The 21,344-nt window shown below is 37.3% G+C and overlaps 1 protein-coding gene across 1 annotated transcript in view; it reads left to right on the forward strand.

The window, feature by feature from the left end:
• Positions 1-21,344, forward strand: part of ca10a (carbonic anhydrase Xa) — a 191,986-nt gene that overhangs the window by 24,191 nt on the left and 146,451 nt on the right. The window lies entirely within an intron of this gene.

The following is a 21,344-nucleotide window of genomic DNA, read 5'->3' on the forward strand; positions in this document are numbered from 1 at the left end:
CCTGAACCGGAGAGAGGCCCAGGTGGCCCTGACTGGCCTCTACTCAGTCACTGAACCACCGTTACAACCTTTTGTTCTATTTCCTCTTTGGAACTGGTGGAAACTGTGCATCAAAGTCATCATGAGGGTGGGTAAGATCCTGAAAGTGTACCTTGCCAGACAATAATAGACAGCACTTCCTGACGAGGAACAGACTACTTTTTATTGAGGAAGAGACTCACTCACAGTATTACTGCCACTTCCTATTGAGGAAGAGAATCACTCAGAATTCCAATTGGGAATCAGCATTAATACTCTAAATGATTCTCTGAGAATCACTCAAAATATGAATCCTGCTTTTTATTGAGGAAGAGGATCACTCTAAGTATTAATACCATTTCTTATTGAATAAGAAATGAAGATAATCACTCAGAGTAACAATACTACAGTTACTGAGGATGAGAATCACTCAGAGTATTAATATTGCTTCTAATTCAGGAAGAGAATCACTAAGAAAATGAATACCACTTGCAGTTGAGAATGAGAACCACTTCAAGTATTAGTAGCACTTCTTACTGAAGAAGAAAGGAGGAGAATCATTGAGTATTTATACTCTTTATTGAGGAGGAGAATCACTCCGAGTATTAATACAGCTTTTTACTGAGGATGAAAATCATTGTGTTATTTCTGCTTCCTGTTCAGGATTAAAATCAGTGTATTAATTTTGCTTCTATTATTTATGAAGGAAACCACAAAGGAAACCACAATTTCCATAAATAAAGGAAATAGAACTAAATCTTCAGATTTAGCCTACGTCCTTGAAAAAAATTATTTCCAATAAAATACCCAGAACCATATCAATTCAAATTGGAATAATTATTAAAGTATCTCAGCCTATCTGGTTGGCTCAGGGTGGCTGGAAATTGGTGATGGTGGTGCAACAAATATCCAGCCATGCCAGCTGAAATTAAATGTCTGTGTTGGCACAGCTGACAGTTTACAATGACTTTCAAGGATTTCATGCATCTGGAGATGAGACAGTGACTGTGAAGTGCATCGCAGATGGAAAAAAAAAGTTTAGACTCACACTAACCCTGTAGTCTTGGACACTTTTCTTCTTGAAATTAATTGGAAAAGTCAACCAAGATCAGAGGGACCACATGGCCAGCAGCCAATTGTGAAGCAAATCGGACGAACGGAAAGTTCGTTTGTTTCCCAGCACCCTGTATGAAAAATCCCTGATTTATAATTTACTTTTCCTTTCTAGTTTGCTGCTGCTGTTTACTTCTGACTGCCTGCTAAGTGATGCCACTCATGCCACTGTCTGATTATTGTAGATGTCTTGGCCTCTTGTTTACATCAGAAAACTATGTTAGTAAAGATTTCTTCAGAATGAACCATCTTTGTACAGTTTCTCCTGATAGGATGATTATTCTTCATTTCAACTCGCTTAAATCGCTTACATTTTGAAAAAAATCTGTTAAATTTGCCTTAAAGGACAAAACTGAATTATTCTTTTTTGCTTGCAATCTGTATCACATCAGCTGGTCTATGTACATTTACTGCAAATACTAGCATATTTAGTCCCAATGCATGATTCTTATTATTGCACTTAAATTGGGATTTGCTCAAGCAGAACCTTTGAGAAACAGGTTAATTATCCAGCTTATTTTGTTTTTCCCTATTTTTTTAATTTATCATGTGGTATTTTTTGGTGAGAACTGCTGAGCTAGAGGTTTATGCATATACCTGTTAGAATCCACTTTTGTTTCGAATGCTCTACAGTTCTTCAGATGCAGGTTTATAAACCGTGCCACCTGCTGTATAAAATCATAAAATTTATATTCACCGCCTGATTCCTGAGGAAGGTAAATGTCAAGGTTTGGAAGATGAGACAAAGGAGCATTTAGCTCTGTCTGTATTCACTTTGGCTTTTTTTTTTTTTTTTGCATTTCTCTTGAAACTCTCACACTCTGTCACATAAAGATTAAAATGTTTCTAAAGGGAGGCATTTTGCAGTTCAGTCATATAGCTTGCCTTTCTACTTCTCACTTATCTACTTCTGCATGAATGTATGTATTCCACATTTTGACTAAACGTTTTTGTTTTGTTTTTTTTTAATCTAACATTTCATAACGTTGGATTAGTGGTGCTGCAGTGGTGGATGGTTAAAACAATGACTACTTATTTATAGTGATAGTTATAGATTCATTTATTACTGTATCAGAGGCCATATGAAGTCAGGGCATGGAGATTATTTCTCCTGCCATCTAAGGGGAAGTAAAAAAAAAAATATATGTCTGGGTCCTGGAGTTATATCTGTGGAGCATATAAACTCCTTATGGGCCATCTGCGACCAGGTTATTAGCATGAAACTTTATGGATAAGGCATGATGTTGGGCTTATATAGATAGGCTTATATTTTATTTCTTTGGCTCCAAGCACTGACGCATCTGAAACTCCCTTGGAGCTGTGTTGATTAATGTTATGTACTATTCTATTGCTTGTAATAGGGGTCCAAGCACTGTCAAGGTTTGTTCATTTATTTATTGTCCAATTATGCTCCAACAATTCTGCAGACGTTCCTGACAAAACAGCCAAATCTTTAGACCAGTACTGTTTTCTGTAGCCATTATTCACTAAATGAGCATTGTCTTGTGATCCCAGTGTCCTATACTCAGAAAAAATACACTTGGTCACCACAAGGTCAAAACCAACTTGAATGTCATTTCTCAAGTACAGTGCTAAAACATTCAAAACGACTGTTTTTCAGCCAACTCTCCTTCAGTGGGGTAGGATTTTTGCATGTTGCATTGTTGTGCTAGACTGTAAGTAAATTTTTATGGATCACTTGATGGGCAATCAGATTTCACCAGACATTTGGCAGGCTTACAGTTGGCCAATTGCCACAGAATTTGGCAAATTGGCAAAACACAGCCCTAGAAACCTGTTTACCAAATCTGAACTTTGTGTCTTAAAATCTCTTGTACCACCAACAGGCTATTTCCTCTAATAGCATCTTAAAGTCTTTAATTTTAAGAATTTGCCTTTTTTTGAAAATGTACATTTTTTGAACTTTGATTGTTTATCTAAAGTCTCTCGAATTAGTTTGGTATCAGGTGATACTGACAAACATTTGTTAACAGAAAGTCTTAGGCCAATAGTTTGGCCTAAGAAAGATGGGCCAAATCATTGGGTCAGTGTTTTGGATATGGCCCATGTTGACAAAAGGAGACTTTAGATTTTACTGTGAAACTAGAAGGAAAAAAATATATGTATATATTACACTAGGGGGCATTATAATGTTTTTTAGGAGATGCTTGTTCAACGTGTTAAAGCTGTAATTTTGTGCTACCTGTAAGTAGGTTTCTAAAGATGACTTTTATATTTGAGAAAACATAGTAGTTATTTGACAGAAATAGCATTAGCAGAGCATTACAATATTTAAATAATATGTACATGAATGGAACTTGTACTCCTATGTGCACAAGCATAAGAACAGATATACATTGAAATCAAGTATACCACTTACAGCTTGTGCTAACGGCAACAAATTGGCTTGAAGGTTTTAATATTGACTACCAATCTACTTCTGTTGGGTAAAATGCCCTTAAGAAAATGGGATATAATAGGTTTTTATTTATTTTTGTGATTGATTATTTTTTCCCCAGAGGATTATATTGCGTAAGTGTAGATTTAGAAAGATAAAGCAAGTTGGAGAAAAATGTCTTATACCAGTATCTCAGAGTCAGAGTCACATCCTGTGGGATCTCACGCTGGGCACGGAGACACACCATCTTGAGCTGCTAAGTAGAATGTCGGAGATTGGCAATCTGGCTCCCGCTTATTCACCATTGGTGTGGCAATGAGCCCATGGTGAGGAGAGGATAGCTGTAACCCTCTGACTCTCTAGGGCGCTGTGCCCTGCAAACTCAACTGGCTATTATTTCCAAAGCCTGCTGATCACATCTTTTGAAAACCAGTTTTGAGTCTTGCATTGGGGCTGGATAGAGCTTGCCCTGGGGACTGAGTGGCATGTATGGTGGACTCAGCTGGTGCAGGCTGATGAGTCTTAGCATAGTCTTTCACTGTGCTCTTCACTTGGCACCACACAGGACTGTTAATAAGCACTTTCTGAAATGTGATGGAAAAACAGAATAGTCCTGTGAGAAGGGATGCTGAGTCTGTGAGTAAAAGAAGTCTTGGAGAAAGACTTGCCCTGGGTGATTTGCAGCTTCTGATAAGAGAGTAAACTGTGTCCATGAAATTACAAATACAGTCCAAAGTATTGACATGGACAATGATAGAGTACATGACACCCACATAAGCCAGTTACGACAACAGACATAAACGTCCAGCACATTTGTAAAGGCTTATTTCAGCATTTTTTCTGGCCCTATCCATTATTTGTACAAACCCTGTGACAATGCTATGACCCATGATATGTGCACTGATCTATAAAGACACTTGTCATCCCAGAAAGTGTCATAACATGAACTTATGTTATTTGACTCAGGTATAATCAAAATTGAAAGCAGTCTTTATGAAAGATGAAGATAAATGTAAAAAGCCTTTAGAAATGTTACTGAAGGATTATTTCAGTTGTCAGGAAAGACTTATGTAGCTGCCCTTTAGCCTTATGAACATCACCCTTTAGCAAAGCTGTAGTTAGGACAGTACAGAATGTTAACGCTATACCATTATAGGACTGAGTAATTAACAAACTGGCGCAAGAAATATTATAGAGGTATAGTTTGTAATTTTTAAATGTGTTTGTGAATTTTTCATTTTCAGTCGCTCATATATAAATGTATGTGGTGTCATTTTAGCATGTTAGTGTTGTGTACTTGGCCTGCTAGTGCTACCTTCTCTTAACAGTACTCTGCTAAAAGACTCTGCTTATATCTGTATATTTTAAAGAAGCAGCCTGACAGTGGGTCGTGCTCTCTGACAGTTCGGTCAGAGGAGTTTGGAAAGCAGAGCTCCAACATAGTTCAAACCGTCCATTCAGTTTTAAGTCAAGCCTGATAAAATCAATAGAGGATGCTAATGGGCAAGTACTTCCTGCATGTCGAGCAGGTGCAAGCCATTTACAGACTGATGGGCATTGATCGAAGGTTCATTAAGGAAACAGAGAAATGACTTTAGGGCATAGGTGTTTGTGTCTAAAAGATTATTGGAAGAGATTGGGTGATGACTGTAGACATGGCTTACTGGCTTCACCAGTAAACTATTACCATTGTCTTCTGGAACACATACAGTACTACACGTAAGAGGATTTCTGTAGTAGAGAAAACATTTAGGAATTTATTTTCATTTCTTACATCTATAAAGCTGTAAGATGCCTTCATAATCTTGGACATTATGAGCTAAACCAAACTAAAGTAAAAAATTTCTTCTATCTATATACTGTCTAAAATATACAGTGAAGCTGTCTTACCTACAAATTGAATTTTTATTTTTAGAATAATTCCAATTCATGTTAATTTAGTAATTACAGTCATTAGGAGGAAATGATTATCAATATCACATTCAAGTGTTTACCATCACTACAAGTTATCTAATAGGTAAAGGCATGGTTGATTATGATTGTCTTTAATTACATGTTTATTCAATTAAAAAAAAAAAAAAAGGATTTGCATCTGCAGTATAACTCCTGTAAACACTGTAATATACAGTATAGACAAAATAGACTAATTTCTCAGTCTAAACTTATAATTCTTTGATCAAGTGTTAAACACACTATAAAATATTATAAATTGAATATCTCAATTCTTGCATATTAAATGGAATTTGAATTAAATCAGTAAATAGTCGTTGCTTTCAGACAGTTCTTTTTAGAATTTTTTTTTTATTTTTTTTTTGTAACCACACAAGGAACTGACATAAACGTACATAAACATTTATAACAGCTTTGAAAAAAATTACACGTTTATGTAGTTTATTATATTTTTATTCAATTAAAAAACAATAATAATAAAAACCTGAAAGTAGGCCTGAGCCTAATGACTGAGTCTCATGGAAAATGAAGATTAAAAGAAAAAGAACGAAAAGAAAAAGAGAATCTGAAACAGCGTGTTATTCTGGCAAGATGGAAAGCGCAATACCAATGCTTAATCATTTTTATCTTTCTTTCTTTTTATATAATCCAGAGACACACTATTGCCTAATCATTCAATCTAATTGAGTCATTTAACTTTAAACCCCTGACCTTCACTGATAGCATGCCTTGGTAGAGCTGAAATTTATCGGGCCTTGATGAGGCGTCAAACAGCTGCTGCATGAGCGCTTTCACAAGAAATATACAGTGCCTACTGTGTGTAATTGTGTGTGAGTTTGTATTTTTAGAACGATTTGAATTTTTATTTAGTGATGACGCAATCCCTGAGAAGGAACAGTTAACCCTTTAAACGCTGACATCAGCGGATCAAAATTCACTCTCATACCGACACACATTTCATATTATTTCAGCGTCGTTACTAAAAAATACATATAAATCAATAAATAATATGCATTAAGATGAATAAATTAAATACTTCAATGAAAATGTACTCAGTTTAATAGACACATCTATCAGAATGTCCATCAGTTTAGTTAGTTTACAATATATAATAGGCTGTAACAATTAAGATCCACAAATAACATGCATTAATTTGTGTGTGCGGTGGTTTAATTGTGAGCTTATTGCACAGAACTAGGGAAAAAAAATTTAAATATGATAGGAATAAATGAATAAGATTGTAGACAGTGAATTTTATTAATAATGTAAATGTAAAGACAGGCTGGTGAGTTAACGACTGTAACGTAAGTGACAACTAACTTGTTTTGCAAATGTTCCATAACTATAAATGTATACAAATTATGATGTTCTTTACATAATAAATCCCTTACATAACATAGACACAGTGTTTTGTCAGATTTTTGGCCTTAGGACCACATGAGTTAAATATTTAGAGCCATGCTCTGTAGGTGGAAATAACAGTTTTGTGACATTGTTATATACGTAAGTCTAAAATGCACTTAACACTATAACTAGTCTGTCTGGCCAAAGGTTTGTTGACACCTGACCATCACATTCATACGTGCTTACTGAACATCTCATTCCAGATTTATTCTCCCTTTGCTGTTATAATAAGCTCCACTCTTCTGGGAAGGCTTTCCACTAGATGTTGGAGCGTGGCTGTAGGGGTTTGTGTTCATTCAGCTACAAGAGCATTAGTGAGATCAGGCGCTGATGTTGGCCAGGAGGCCTGGAGATGGTGTTCCAGTTCATCCCAAAGGTGTTCAGTGGGGTTGAGGTTAGGGCTCTGTGCAGGACACTCGAGTTCCTCCACTTCTGTTCTTCAGATTCAGAGCTGAGACCAATTCACTCAGATTCACTACTGCTGAATAAAATCAGAAACAATAAGCCTGATTCTCATTTTCAGGTCTTTATTCAACTAATAAATAAATAATATCAATTATACTTTATTGTTAGACTGCAGACTAACAAAATTATCTCGCTTGTGTTGAGCTAACATGATCAAGGAGTGTGCGCGTGTGTGTGTATGTGTGTGTGTGTGTGTGTGTGTGTGTGTGTGTGTGTGTGTGTGCGCGTGTGTGTGTATGTGTGTGTCAGAATATCATACCGCAATTAAGACGTCTCCAGTAAAATGGTTCTTTGTATAGAAAACATGCACCATTTGGTACTAAATGATCCATTTTCTTTCATCAGGATGGAACATCATCCTTTTAAAGTAGCCATTTATCATTACTACTATTGTATAATTCAAGGTGGATTGATGTATATATTTTATGGCATTGTTCAGCGTCGCTAGTTTAAGGGGAAAACAATCTTTTCTTTTTTTTTTTTTTTGTATTTCTCTATGAATCCTTAGCTAGTGGAAGTGGTAGCTCAGTAGTAAATGGATCAAAATTAGTTTAAGAAAGTGTGATATTCTTTAATAAGTACAAAAAAATTGTAACGATTGGCAAATTACTCTTATATACAATGGATAAAAAAGTCTACACACCCCTGTTAAAATGGCAGGTTTTTGTGATGTAAAAAAAATGAAACCATTTTCCACCCTCAAATGTGAAATTACAACATATGAAAATGAAGTGAAAAACAATCAGAAACCTTTTTAGGGGAAAAAGGAAAAAAAAAACTTACAATTACCTAGTTGCAAAAGTGTGCACACCCCTAAACTAATACATTGTTGAAGCACCTTTTGATTTTTGTAGCATTTTTTTGTAGCATGATTATTGTAGTCATTAGAAGAAGGAATTATTCATAGATTATTATTCGCAACGGATTATTAGAGTTTATTTATAAAAATGCTTACAAGGAACATTACCAACTTACTAGAAACTATAAGCACAGCTATAATGATTTATGCATAAAGCCTTCATAGAATGTGTTACTAGGTCAAGGAAACGTGTCGATCCTTTTTTTTTTTTTCCTGAGACTTGTCTTCTGGATTTTGCATTTATCTAGTCATCGCCCAAGAGATTTGTATTGACACTCGGATGAAAGAACACACGGAAGTGAGACGGTCTATGCTCTTTATTTCACGATCAGTGCTAGAGCTCTTGCTTTAATCTCCGGATTGAAAAGCCTGTGCAACAAAAATTCACCAGCGTTGCGAAATGGTAATTCATCTCATTGACAGTCATCAGAGCTTTCCCCCAGAGGCTCACAGGAATGCTAAGTTTAGGCAGCAAAATATAGCCGGAATGGCTAATCTGCTCAGCGGTGAAATGCATCACGCAGCAGATCTGCTCTGAAGGGCTGACAGCTGTAGGTATTAAGAGACTGTGTGATGGATGGGGTTACAGAAGGAAGCCTCTCATAACCTCCCCTTTATTTACCACCACTTGACTGACAGAGGGGAAAGAGCAACCGTGAGAGAGAGAAAAAGAGAGAGAAAGGATGAGACATTCTTGGAGGGATTTAGTTCGTGGTGCTGGACGAGGCTATGATGGCTCTGTCACTTCCTCAAGGCCTGAAGGTTTGCTTATTATCCATCACATGTGGGACGGGATTATCGAAGATGCCACTGTCAAACTGGAACCTTTCTAAAAATAGGGCCTACGGTAGAATAAAACAGTTGAGACATGTCTCCCGTCCAGCTATAATGTGATTACTTAGCAGCTGACACCTTCGATTTAAAGTACACACACACACACACACACACACACACACACACACATACACACACAATACAGACTAGCAGGTTGCCTCAGGTTGAACAATCAAGTCAGAATCTTGCCACAATCTTCTTTGCGTCTCGGCTCATGTCTCCGCCCCATTTACATAACCGTTTTACCTTCATTTGTGTATTTACATTCAGTTCCAGAATTACTGGAAAAATGATTGTATAAAATAAGGAAGTAGGAATGCATGAACATGTACATCTCCAACTCCTAAAGGTTCAATCCTACAACAGAGGGTTGCTAAGAACCCTTAACTGTCCAAAGAAACCCTGAGGAAGCCTTGTGTACATGTGTTTTCTCATACTCATAATGTATCTAGGTCTTAAACCAAGTGTGTTTACATAGTTACAGATTAGATTAGACGTCTCGTTTAAATCTGTCTGCCTGTTTTATTTCCTTCCTTGTATGCGCATAACAACTGAATCAGGATATGAACATGAATTAAAATCGAGTTAAGGGTCAAAATCAGTATCGAGATCAGAAACAAAATTGGGAATAAGAATAAGAATGAATAAGAATTAGAATCAGAAATAGAATCAAAATGATGATCAGAATCAGGACAAAAGTCATAGTCAGGATCAGATTCATAATCACAATCCAAATCAGTATATCGATCAGATTCAGGATAAGGATCATAATCGGGATTAGAATCAGGATCAGCAACAGAATCCAAATTGGGGTCAAGATCAGAATCAAAATCAGAATAAGAGTCAGAATCATGATCAGAATATGAAACAGAATCAAATTCAGAATCAAAGTCAGAGTAAGAATCAGAACCAGAGTTAAAAGTCAGGAGCAGAGTTAAAAGTCAGAATCAAGACAAGGATCATAATCAGTGTCAGAATCAAAATCACATTCAGAATCAGGATAATGATTATTATCAGGATTAGAATCAGGTTTTAGAACCAAAATCAGGATCAGAATCTGGATCAAGTCCAAATCAGATTAGAATCAAAATCAGAATTAGAATCCAACTTAGATTCAGAATTAGGATCAGACACAGAATCAAAGTCATTATCAGGATCAGGATGAGAATCAGAATAAAGATTAGAATCAAAATCAGAATCAGGGTGATGATCCAAATCAGATTCATAACCAAAACTGGGTTCAGAATCCAAATCCAAAGTCAAGACCAGAATCAAATCAGAATCAAAGCTAGAATGAGGATGAGAATCCGAATCAAAATCAGGATCAGAATCAGTATGTGATGTACAAGGAATTTTTTTTTTTTTTTTGATGCCACATAAACACAACATTACAAAAACAATTACAATACAGTGAAACATGCAGTAAACAAAATGCCTACAGCAATACAATCACACTACAATACAGAAGAGTGGAAAACCGCAGTACACAGAGTGACACTCAAAAAGTGTGCCAATGATACGACACTATTATCCTGGATAATTACAGAAACGACTCAATTAAAAATCTACCAATGGAAGAAATGGTCTAGTTAAAGAAATATCTGAGCAGCGAGTGTTTGATGCCGTTACACTGAGATTGTTATTGCGGTAAACTGCGCAGGTACCACTTCTCGGAGAAGAGCGATGTGGGAAGGCTTCTCGTTTAAGAGGATTATTACCAGCTTCTGTGGCAGCAGAACAAGATTGTAAACGAGTGCAAAATCTCGATTATATCTTCCATTCTAGGTGACATTATCAGCACAAAGGAAAGTACACACGGGTGTCATTTTCAATTTTGGAAAGAAATTGCATAATAATTTAAAAATTGTGGTGTGAATGATCAGGAACACACAAGTCAACCATCTGCAGGCTGATCCACTGTGCTGTGTGTCATTTGAAATCTTTATCACATCTTCCTTCTAGGAAAGGAAATTACACACACGTTATGTTTGTTTCCACCTCACGGCTTGATTTAGCACTGAATAGCGAACATGGTAACCCTCTGTGATATTCACAAATCATTATAACAGTGCTTATAATTCTTCGTAAGTTGTAAAGTAATGATTCCGTGTAAGAATAATTTTATAAACTGCCTCATAAAGCTTTAATAATGTGCTATATAATAAATAATTTTTCATAACTAATCATTTTGTGGTAACAGCCATATGTATAATGATCTATGTACACTATACAAGCATAACATATTATAATGCGTTCATAAGGCATTATAGAAATTGTTATAACTGTTTATATAAAAAAAAAAGTTCTCATACCGCTCCAACAGATCTACAGATGATTGGTCTTATGATGCACGCTGCTCTCACACGCCGAGAGTGAAAGAACCCCTTTGTGAGAATGTTGTTCATTGATTACAGCTGTTGTGGAAAACAGTGTCAGGAACTTCAAGTTCCTCAGTGATCAGATCACCTGCTCCCTCGAACAGTGAGACGATCGTACGGTATGCCCGCCAGAGACTCCTGTGGAAGCTGATGAAGTTCAGACTGAACCCTAGCATCCTTACCAACTTCTGTACCACAGAGAGCATCCTGACTGGGTGTGTGACTGTATGGTATGGCAGTTGCTCCAGTCACAACCGCAAGGCTCTCCAGAGAGTGGTGAGAACAGCAGAACTCATTACAGACAACAGACTCCCAGCTATCTAGGACGTCTACCGGGCACGGCGCCGGAGGAAAGCTCACAAAATCATCTCAGACCTCAGTCACCCAGCACGCAGTCTATTCTCTAGATTGCCATCGCATTGGCAAACGCTTTCGGAGCATCCAATCACAGACAAGCCGGCTAAAGAATAGTTTTAACTGCAGGCTATCAAGCTCCTAAAGGCCAGCTTGTCTACATTCCCAGTGTCACTCAAGTAACTTTCTGTACTTTTGACTTTTTTTTATTACATTGCCACTTGGTCACTATACACTTGGACACATTAAGCCAAATTTAAGGCTATAATATGTGTTCTCTATATAGCATTTCTTTCTTTCCTCATTATTTGTACTCTATGTTGTACTTTGTTTATTGTATTGTATTGTATTCTCTATCCTGTCGTGCCTTGTGTATTTGAGTCATATACGTGCAAGTGCTATATGCTTGTGTCAAAAGTTTGTGTACACCTGATCATTACACCCATATGTGCTTGCTGAACATCCCATTCCAGATTTAGTCCTAAATATTATTTAGGAACATGTTTGGGCCAGGACTCTTTGTTCCAGTGAAGAGAGATTGTAATGCTACAAATGCATACAAATTCATCCTATACAGTTGTATGTTTCCAATTTTGTGGTAACAGCTTAAGGAAGAATCACATATAGGTATGATGGTCAGGCTTCCACATACCTTTGGCCATATACTGTATATTCTGCTGTGTGAACAATTTACCTGAACCTCACCCAAAAGCATTTTAATGTACATATGTCTTGGCGTACTGCAAATAATAAATACACTTAACTTGACTGGGATTGGAATAAAGAATCATTACCAACTTACAAAGAATTCCAAGCACAGGTGTATTTAACATTAACATAACGTGTAATTTCCTTTACCCTGAAGGAAGCTATGACGATGATTTCACACTCTTCTTCAGATTTAAATTACACGCAACACAGCTGAATATGTAATTTCAAATTGTTCTAAGCACTCATTTTAGCTCAACGCTCAAGTAACAGTTGCCAGGAAAAAAAATGGATTTTTTCTCCATTACGGTGGAGCATTTAGTATTCAGCAGGTACAACAGCACTATCTCCTCAAATCAAACCACATTCTCAAGAGGCCTAGAAACCACCATAACGTGTGTGTAATTTCCTTTGGGCTGGTAATGTCACCTAGAAAGAAGATATGAAAGAGATTTCACACTCATTATCTTTTTTTTTTTTAAATGTGCACTGAGAAATATGGCATTTCATGACTGGATTTGAACAGATTTTTAAATTTTGCTTCTACACATTTTTTTTTTTTATTTTGTATTTCCAGAATCCTCTTTCACATCTTGTGGCACTCTGCAATTTTAAACAGCTGACTCTTTGTAGATATTTCAAATGAAAATACATTAAAAAAAACATCTTAGACTGTACAGGTAAGTAGTTAGAAACTGGGAAGCTTAAACAGTCTTTAACAAAGAGTCAGAGAATTGTTCTAAAACGTGATTGTGACCTTTGTGAGAGAGAGAGTCTTGCTGAGCTAATTTGTGTCATTAGAAATTGACAGGGATTTGTGAAATTGATTGCACAGTTCATGACAAAAAGTTTATGAGTTAAAATTCTCCATGTAGAATCGTGCACCAGTGTTTCCCTTTCAGAATGAGTTGGAACACTTTTTGGAAGCTAAAAACCCTTAATTATCTAAAAAAAAAAAAACCTTGAATAACCATTTTTTTTCGAAGACTGTATACTGTATAATATTCAATTCAATTTCATTTCATATTTAACAATGGACATTGTCACAAAGCAGCTTTACAGAAATAAATACATTCAGGATGTAAAATATATGAATTTATCCCTAATGAGTGAGCCAGAGGTGAAGGTGGAAAGGAAAAACTCCCTGAGACGACATGAGGAAGAAACCTTGACAGGAACCAAACTCGAAAGGGAACCCATCCTCATCTGGGTGACACCGGATAGTGCGATTATAAATAAATCCCTTCTATAACTGTGTACTACATGGACAAATAGTACAACTGTGTAACCAGGAAGTTCATTACAGTTCTCACATGAAGTCTGTTTGTTGAACTTATCTACTGTTCACTGATGGAGACTTGAGTGCAAATCTCTTCGGGGCAATTGGAGTCCTAAGCCATCATAGCATAACTGTTCATATAAATTGTGGTCCAAAGGCATCTTTATGGTTTTTAAGTGGTACCATCCTCAGTAATCTCAATGATCTTCCATGTGGGGCCATCCTCAGCCGCAGCGAGTGATTTCCAATTGATGAGAACCACAAGTAGGGCATCAGGATGGATCAGGCAGGTCCAGAGAGCAGAAGAGGTCAGGATCACTGGTATCTCAGGAGTAGCATGTGTAGCTCGACAGAGAGAGAGGGAGAGAGAGGAAGAGATTATTGGGTATGCTTATTGTCCTGTAATGGATAAGGACAATGTACATTGTGTGCAGAGTGCAAGCAGGGACTTTGGCAAGACTAGCAATGACAGCATAACTAAAAGCGAGAGCCAGAAGGTAACACAGACATGAGTGCACCCTGGGACATAAAACATCCAGCCACTCCACCATCAACAAACCTGAGTGAACGCGTGAAAATGGAGGGGCAACAGCATCCAAACATCCCAGTTCACCACAACACTCTATGATCGTGAACCCTCCAGACCTGCTCCTTTACCTAAAAAAAAATCTATTCACGAAAGGCCTGACTAAACAAATACGTTTTCAGCCTAGACTTAAACACTGAGACTGTGTCTGAGCCCCAAACACTAACTGGAAGTCTGTTCCATAACTGTGGGGCTTTGTAAGAGAAAGCTCTGCCCCCTGCTGTATCCTTCACTATTCGAGGTTCCAACAAGTAGCCTATGTATAATCTGTAATAAGGCCGGTGAGGGACAATAACTTGCGAGACTTACTTCACTTGTTTCCATGATAATGGTAATTAATTCAGCCTATATTGGGATATACACTGATCAGCCATAATATTAAAACCACTGGCAGGGTTTTAATGAAGTGAATGACATTGATCATCTTGTTACAATGGCACCTGTCAAGGGGTGAGATATATGAAGCAGCAAGTGTACAGTCAGTTCTCGAAGTTGATGTGTTGGAAGCAGGAAAAATTTGCAAGCGTAAGGATCTGAGCGACTTTGACATGGGCCAAATTGTGATGGCTAGACGACTGGGTCAGAGCATCTCCAAAACGGCAGGTCTTGTAGGGTGTTCCTGGTATGCAGTGGTTAGTACCTACCAAAAGTGGTCCAAGGAAGGGCAACTGGTGAACTGGTGATGGGGTCATGGGCGCCCAAGGCTCACTAATGCATGTGGGGAGTGAAGGCAATCCAGTCTCGTCCCATCCCACAGAAGAGCTACTGTAGCACAAATTGCTGAAAAAGTTAATGCTGGCTCGGATAGAAAGCTGTCAGAACACACAGTGCATGGGGCTGGGTAGCTGCAGACCAGTCAGAGTGCCCATGCTCACCCCTGTCCACCACCGAAAGCGCCTACAATGGGCATGTCAGCAGCAGAACTGGGCCATGGAGCAATGGAAGAAGGTGGCCTGGTCTGATGAATAATGTTTTCTTTTACATCATGTGGACGGATGAGTGTGTGTGTGTGTGTGTGTGTGTGTGTCACTTTCCTGTGGAAGAGATGGCACCGGGATGCACTATGAGAAGAAGGCAAGCCGGCGGAGGCAGTATGATGCTCGGGGCAATGTTCTGCTGGGAAACCTTGGGTCCTGGCATTCATGAGGATGTTGTTTTGACACATACCACCTACCTAAACATTGTTGCAGACCAAGTACACCTCTTCATGGCAATGGTATTCCCTAAAGGCAGTCTCCTCTTTCAGCAGGATAATGCGCCCTGCCACACTGCAAAAACTGTTCAGGAATGGTTTGAGGAACAAGCATTCAAGGTGTTGACTTGGCCTCCAATTTCCCCATATTTCAATACGATTGAGCATCTGTGGTGGACAAACAAGTCCGATGCATGGAACCCCACCTCGCAACTTTCAGGAGTTAAAGGATTTTCTGCTAACACCTTAGTGCCAGGTACCACAGCACACCTTCAGAGGTCTTGTGGAGTCCAGGACTCGAAGAGTCAGAGCTGTTTTGGTGGTACAAGGGAGACCTACACAATATTAGGCAGGTGGGTTTAATGTTATGGCTGATACGTATATACATAATCTTACAATATACATGATTCAAACTCACTTTTTTATGTTATTACAAGCAACAATTTGTGACAGCCTATAGGATAACATGTTTTTTTGGAAAAGGAGAATGAGTCACAATGACAACAACTTTACATTTGATTATTTACAGTATGCATATATAAAATAAGAAGTCATATGTTACTACTGTATGTCACCTTTAAGCAAGGTCCCTTCACTCTTAACTGCTGGATTACTGGATATTTTGGATTAAATATCTAGAATATTCATCATTTGGAAAAACATGTCAGCCATATAAAAAAAAAATAAATAAATAAATGTTACACTTAAAGGCTCATGACAAAACCGCCAGCCTAGATTTGGTGTAACTACGTGATGTAAGACTGTACTATGGTTATATCTTTAGATTTTCTTTAAGACCGCAGTGCCCTTGTCTACCTTTGAAGCCCAGTGAAACATAAATATGTCTGGATGATTCTATTTCATGGGATCCAATAATAACAATAATACGCCATCTTCTGTCATCTCCGAAAGCTTCCCTGCTCAAATCTGTAAGTGTTCAGCAGGACTCCTTGTAGACGTGAATGCTGATGAGCTGCTTGCCCGGCGATGAAATGTGACCCCCACTGCTCAGGAAATCTTCCCGTCACATCTGAGTAAGACAAGATGATGGCTTTGCCTGAATAAAGTTATTGGCTTTGACTAGGAGTTTTGATAATAGCAATTGCATTACTTTTTTTTTTTCCTTCGCTCCACTGTGGTGGACATGCCTAGCAGGGAAATGTGTGCAGTTAGAAAAGAGGATAGGCGTGTAAGGACAAGTGGTAAAAATCTGCGTCTCTGCTTCAAAGTAAAGGAAATTGTCGATGCACAAAAAAAAAAAAAAAAAAACATTTGCAGCATCTGCTGTTTGAGTGAATGTTTTCCTCTTTCTGTGAGATCAAGCAGGTGGTACAATTAACATTTCTGTACAATTAAAAAGGCTTGCAAATGACTCTTTACATAAATTTGCCTCTTAATTTAAAACATGAACAACTTACTTTTTATACTAAGGCACATGGAAGGTCAAGACAACCAACGTTTTAGCAATCAGGCGCGCAGCGGTGTGTCTCAAAATAAAGCTCCAGAAAATGCAATAAGAAGTCACAGTTGTAGGTGCATAAAGTCTGAAGAAAAATCGATATCACTGCAGGGGACGTGATATAAAATGATCTCAATAGAAGGGAACAGTAATTGACTAATTTAATACATCAAGCATCACTTGTAGGGCATACGCAAGAAAAAGTGGTTTGAGAATGAAATTTTTGCAGTGCAATATGTTTCTTATGGGGAAAGAAAAGTATCTCACTAACATGGTACACACTTTCCACTGATTTACCCAGAAGATTATTGGGCATACAAAGTGAACAATGTCATGTTGTACTTTTTATCCTTCTAAATTTACATTTAACAGTCGCAAATTAAGTCGCATCATTATTCACAACAATGCTGCAACAAAATGATGTCATTCTTATCAATAAGACAAACTTTGTTGAAAGTGCTGGCTTTTATTTTGATGTTGATAAACCACTTAGAAACGGAGATATAGTTAAAGATGAAGTTGATACAAAAATCTCATCTCAGGATACCAGACACTTGCATGGTAAACATTTTTAACCCTTTGGAGTCTGAGAGGTAAATTAGGAAATTTGTATGTTTATAAGTTTAATCAGCTTTACTCTTTTTTTTAGGATTGTTTTCAGGACTAAGTCAGCTACAGTAATACATAAACAAGTGTGTCAGGTTGATATCATTTAAAAATAATGTTTGAAAATTCGCGTAAACTGTAGACAGTTGTTTTGAACATGTTGAGAAATCTTGTGAAAAACGCCTGTTGTTTTTTTTGTGGTTCTAGTCTTGGTTATGCAAATGTTTCAGAGTAACTCCATATGCAGTATAGGCAAAATCAAAAGCATACAAAAACAGCCAAAAATAACCCCAAAACCTCAAGGATAAATGTTAATTCCCATTTGCACTTACACTATAGCAGCTATAAACAGTCGTTCCCTCACCAGCCTCTCTTTTCTGTCTCTGGTAAAGTTAATAAGACAAAAAAAATTCAGCTTGTCATGTTAAAAAAAAAAAACAATAAAGCATAACATATTAAAGTGCATTAATAGTTTTTGCAGCCACATTTTATATATATTATTAGAATTGTTCATGAAAATGCATTATACTATATGATCACAATATTTATTGTTTATTATACACTGTGCATTAACTACATATCGATAACAATATATCTGTTGCAATACGTTTTTAAAGACGTAACATTTTACTTATTCTTCCGTTCATTACATATTTTTCCATTGTCTGTAAGTAGGAAGTCTACAGGATTGCTAAGGCTGAGTCTAAAATGAATTCAGCGAGCTTTGTTTTTCTGGGGTTTGGAGACAGGATTGCACCAGTGAGAGAGAAATGTGTTGCTCTGCCAGAGTAGGCTCTGCAAACAAAGTGAAGAAGGCTGCTCTGTATTGATTTCTGCAGCTTGTTAGGGCTGACAAGACAGAGCTAACACCTCGGTGATGAGAGTATTCCTCACTATACATGTAAAGGTAATGACACTCTTCAGACTCTTAGGCCATGCAAAAGGAGCCTGGTTTTAATAGTTACTGTATACTGACCGCTAATGACTGAAATGTAATTGTAAGCAAATAGATATATGTGTAATGCATACTCTGTAGGGGATGGTTTAATGCATGCTTTAAAAAGACGGAAGTGAACATTTGACCTTCAGTGGAAAAACGGAATGGTTGACTTACATAAAGGAAAATTCCCGTATTCCCTTTGCTTTCAGGTTGAAAGCGGTTTCGCAATCCATTTGCATGTTTATAATGTTCACCATCCCCGGAGGACTCAGATTACCAGCATATAAAGTGATGCATGTAATTACTGAAAGTTAGTGTTCACTCATTTTTTTTTAAAAAAATTAATAATAATAATAATTGAATGCCTGTTCTGATGCACATTAACACTCATAAGGTCAGTTATTATGTAAGAAATAAAGTGCTTGGGTGTTATACACATATACACACTATACATACAGTACTGTGCAAAAGTCTTAGGCACATGCAAAGAAATGCTTTCAAAAATAACGAAAGTAAATGTTTCTACATTAGAAAAACACTATGAAGAGCAGTAAACAGAAATAAATGAAACCAATTTTGTCAATTTTGCAAAGTAAATTTTGCCTTTTGCTTAAAAAAACAGTATCTCAGGTACAGTGTGTGCAGTTTTATAAGGAAATGAGCTGGAAGTGTTACTGAGCATCTTGCAGAAGCAGCCACAGTTCTTCTGGAGACTTTGAGTGTCGCACTCGCTTCTTATTTCTGCAGCGAAACCCAGCAGCCTTCATTATGTTTATTGTCTGAAAAGTGTCTCTTACATACTACGCTGCTTTCTTTACTGACATACAAACATTTTTCTGTAACATTTAATTTTGCTGGAAAACTAAAATGTTAGCTCTATAAATCTATAAAAATAACTATATATATGAGCTCGTAATAATATGTTATTGTTTCTAATGTTTCTGTAGCTGTTTCTATAACAGTTTATACACAGGGACTTCAGTCAGTAAAGTGGATGCTCCATATAATCTAAGACTAATAATAAATGGATTTAAAAACAAGTTGTTGTTTAACAAAGTTATTCGTATAATTGCTCATGTGGTGAAGTTTTTTGTTCAGAGACATTTTTTTTTTAACATTTATGGAAGCAGTCTCAGTTGCAAGCACTCTCAGACTTGGTACTGCTTTCCGTTTCTTCTGTTTTCTTGGTAAAATGACAGGCTTCGCTTTGTAAATGTGTACATCTGTGTGTGTGTGTGTGTGTGAGAGAGAGAGAGAGAGAGAGAGAGAGAGGCATGAGGGAATGATTGTTTGTCTCAGCTTTTACGGAAGTGAGAACAGGAACTAACTTGTCTCTCAGACGTTCCACAACATTACATCTAAATATAAACTGTTAAAATGCTGGATGTGTCACTGATTAATAAATGAAACATTGTCATCGTTGGCAAATCGCTGTGGTATAAGTGGAATAACACACTCCTTGCTATTATGCAAAAATAATACAACTCAGTGGGGTTAGCGGCGCCCCCAGCTTCCACCTTGTACCATATCACCCCCCCAGCGTGCATTATTTTTGTGCAACAGGAAGGTCTGGAGTGTATTATTCCTTAAATAATCAGCGACGGGGTGGTGTGATGAAGCAGAGTTACTGCTACCACTCTGAAGATGATTATTTTCCAATAACGTTACAACATTTGCATGTCGCAAAGCGCTTTATTCCTCTTATACCATAGCCATTTGTAAAGAAGGACTTTTTTCTGTATTGTAGTTACAGTAGTTATAGTTACATTTAATGTTGTGGAATATCCGTGAAAAAGTTAGCATCACCAGCCTTTGTCTTGAATACTAGATTTCTCTTCAGGAACAGGGCTGAGGCACATGCCTAATGTAAATCTTAGTTACTTCTTGCTGCTGAAGAGCAGGAACAGTATTGCAGTATTGGTAATTGATCGATCACTGGACTGTTTCAAGGCTTTGGAAAACTGCAATGTGGTAGCGCTATTCAGTTGTAGTTATATATATAATTACTATTATAGATATAGAACAGCTATTAATGTTAACCAATGGATAATATGTGTACCCTTTTTTTTCTTTTTTTCTTTTTTTTAATACATTGTGGTATCTGTATTAGATCGGGGTGAAAAGTAATGATACTTTCTAGTGAGTAATTTGAATATGTTTGGAAGCGAATCACATTCTGTAATTGTTCTGTAACTGATAAATATCATCAACTTTATGATGTCAAAAAACTTACCTCTCCAAGTCAAACTGGCATTTCCCCTGGGATCCGAAAAATCAGTTCAGATCGGACTTGAGTGTTTTTTCTTTTTGCGTGGTAACAAATGAGAGGGACGTAGAGTATTGTCACAACACAGCTTTCAACTGTGTATCAGCAGTGTGTTTGATGTTCACTGAGCTTTATCTTCTCTTTAAACTGCTGCCAAGCAAGCACAGGCGAGAGAGAGAGAGAGAGAGAGAGAGAGAGAGAGTATACCTGCCTGTGTCTCTACATGACACTTTATCGTCCAGCTTTACGCGTCTCAGTCCTTATGAATGCAGTGAAGAGTCTTTTAGACTCATTCAGTATGGCTAATACACAATATCAGAAATTATTTACATTTCATGAGTGGCAATGATGGCTTGCATTCTGTTGAACTGAATATTTGCAACTGCATATTCAACTGAGATCTGCACAACTTGATTTCAATATTTACATGGGGAAAGTTCCTCGTATTCAGGGTTGACTTATGCACATGCTTAAGCTGATGTTATGGGTGCACCTTTCACGTTATGCAGCTCACCTGCCTGTAGATCACACCCCT

Source organism: Pangasianodon hypophthalmus, chromosome 12 (assembly GCF_027358585.1).
Source record: "Pangasianodon hypophthalmus isolate fPanHyp1 chromosome 12, fPanHyp1.pri, whole genome shotgun sequence".
Taxonomy (NCBI): Eukaryota; Metazoa; Chordata; class Actinopteri; order Siluriformes; family Pangasiidae; genus Pangasianodon; species Pangasianodon hypophthalmus.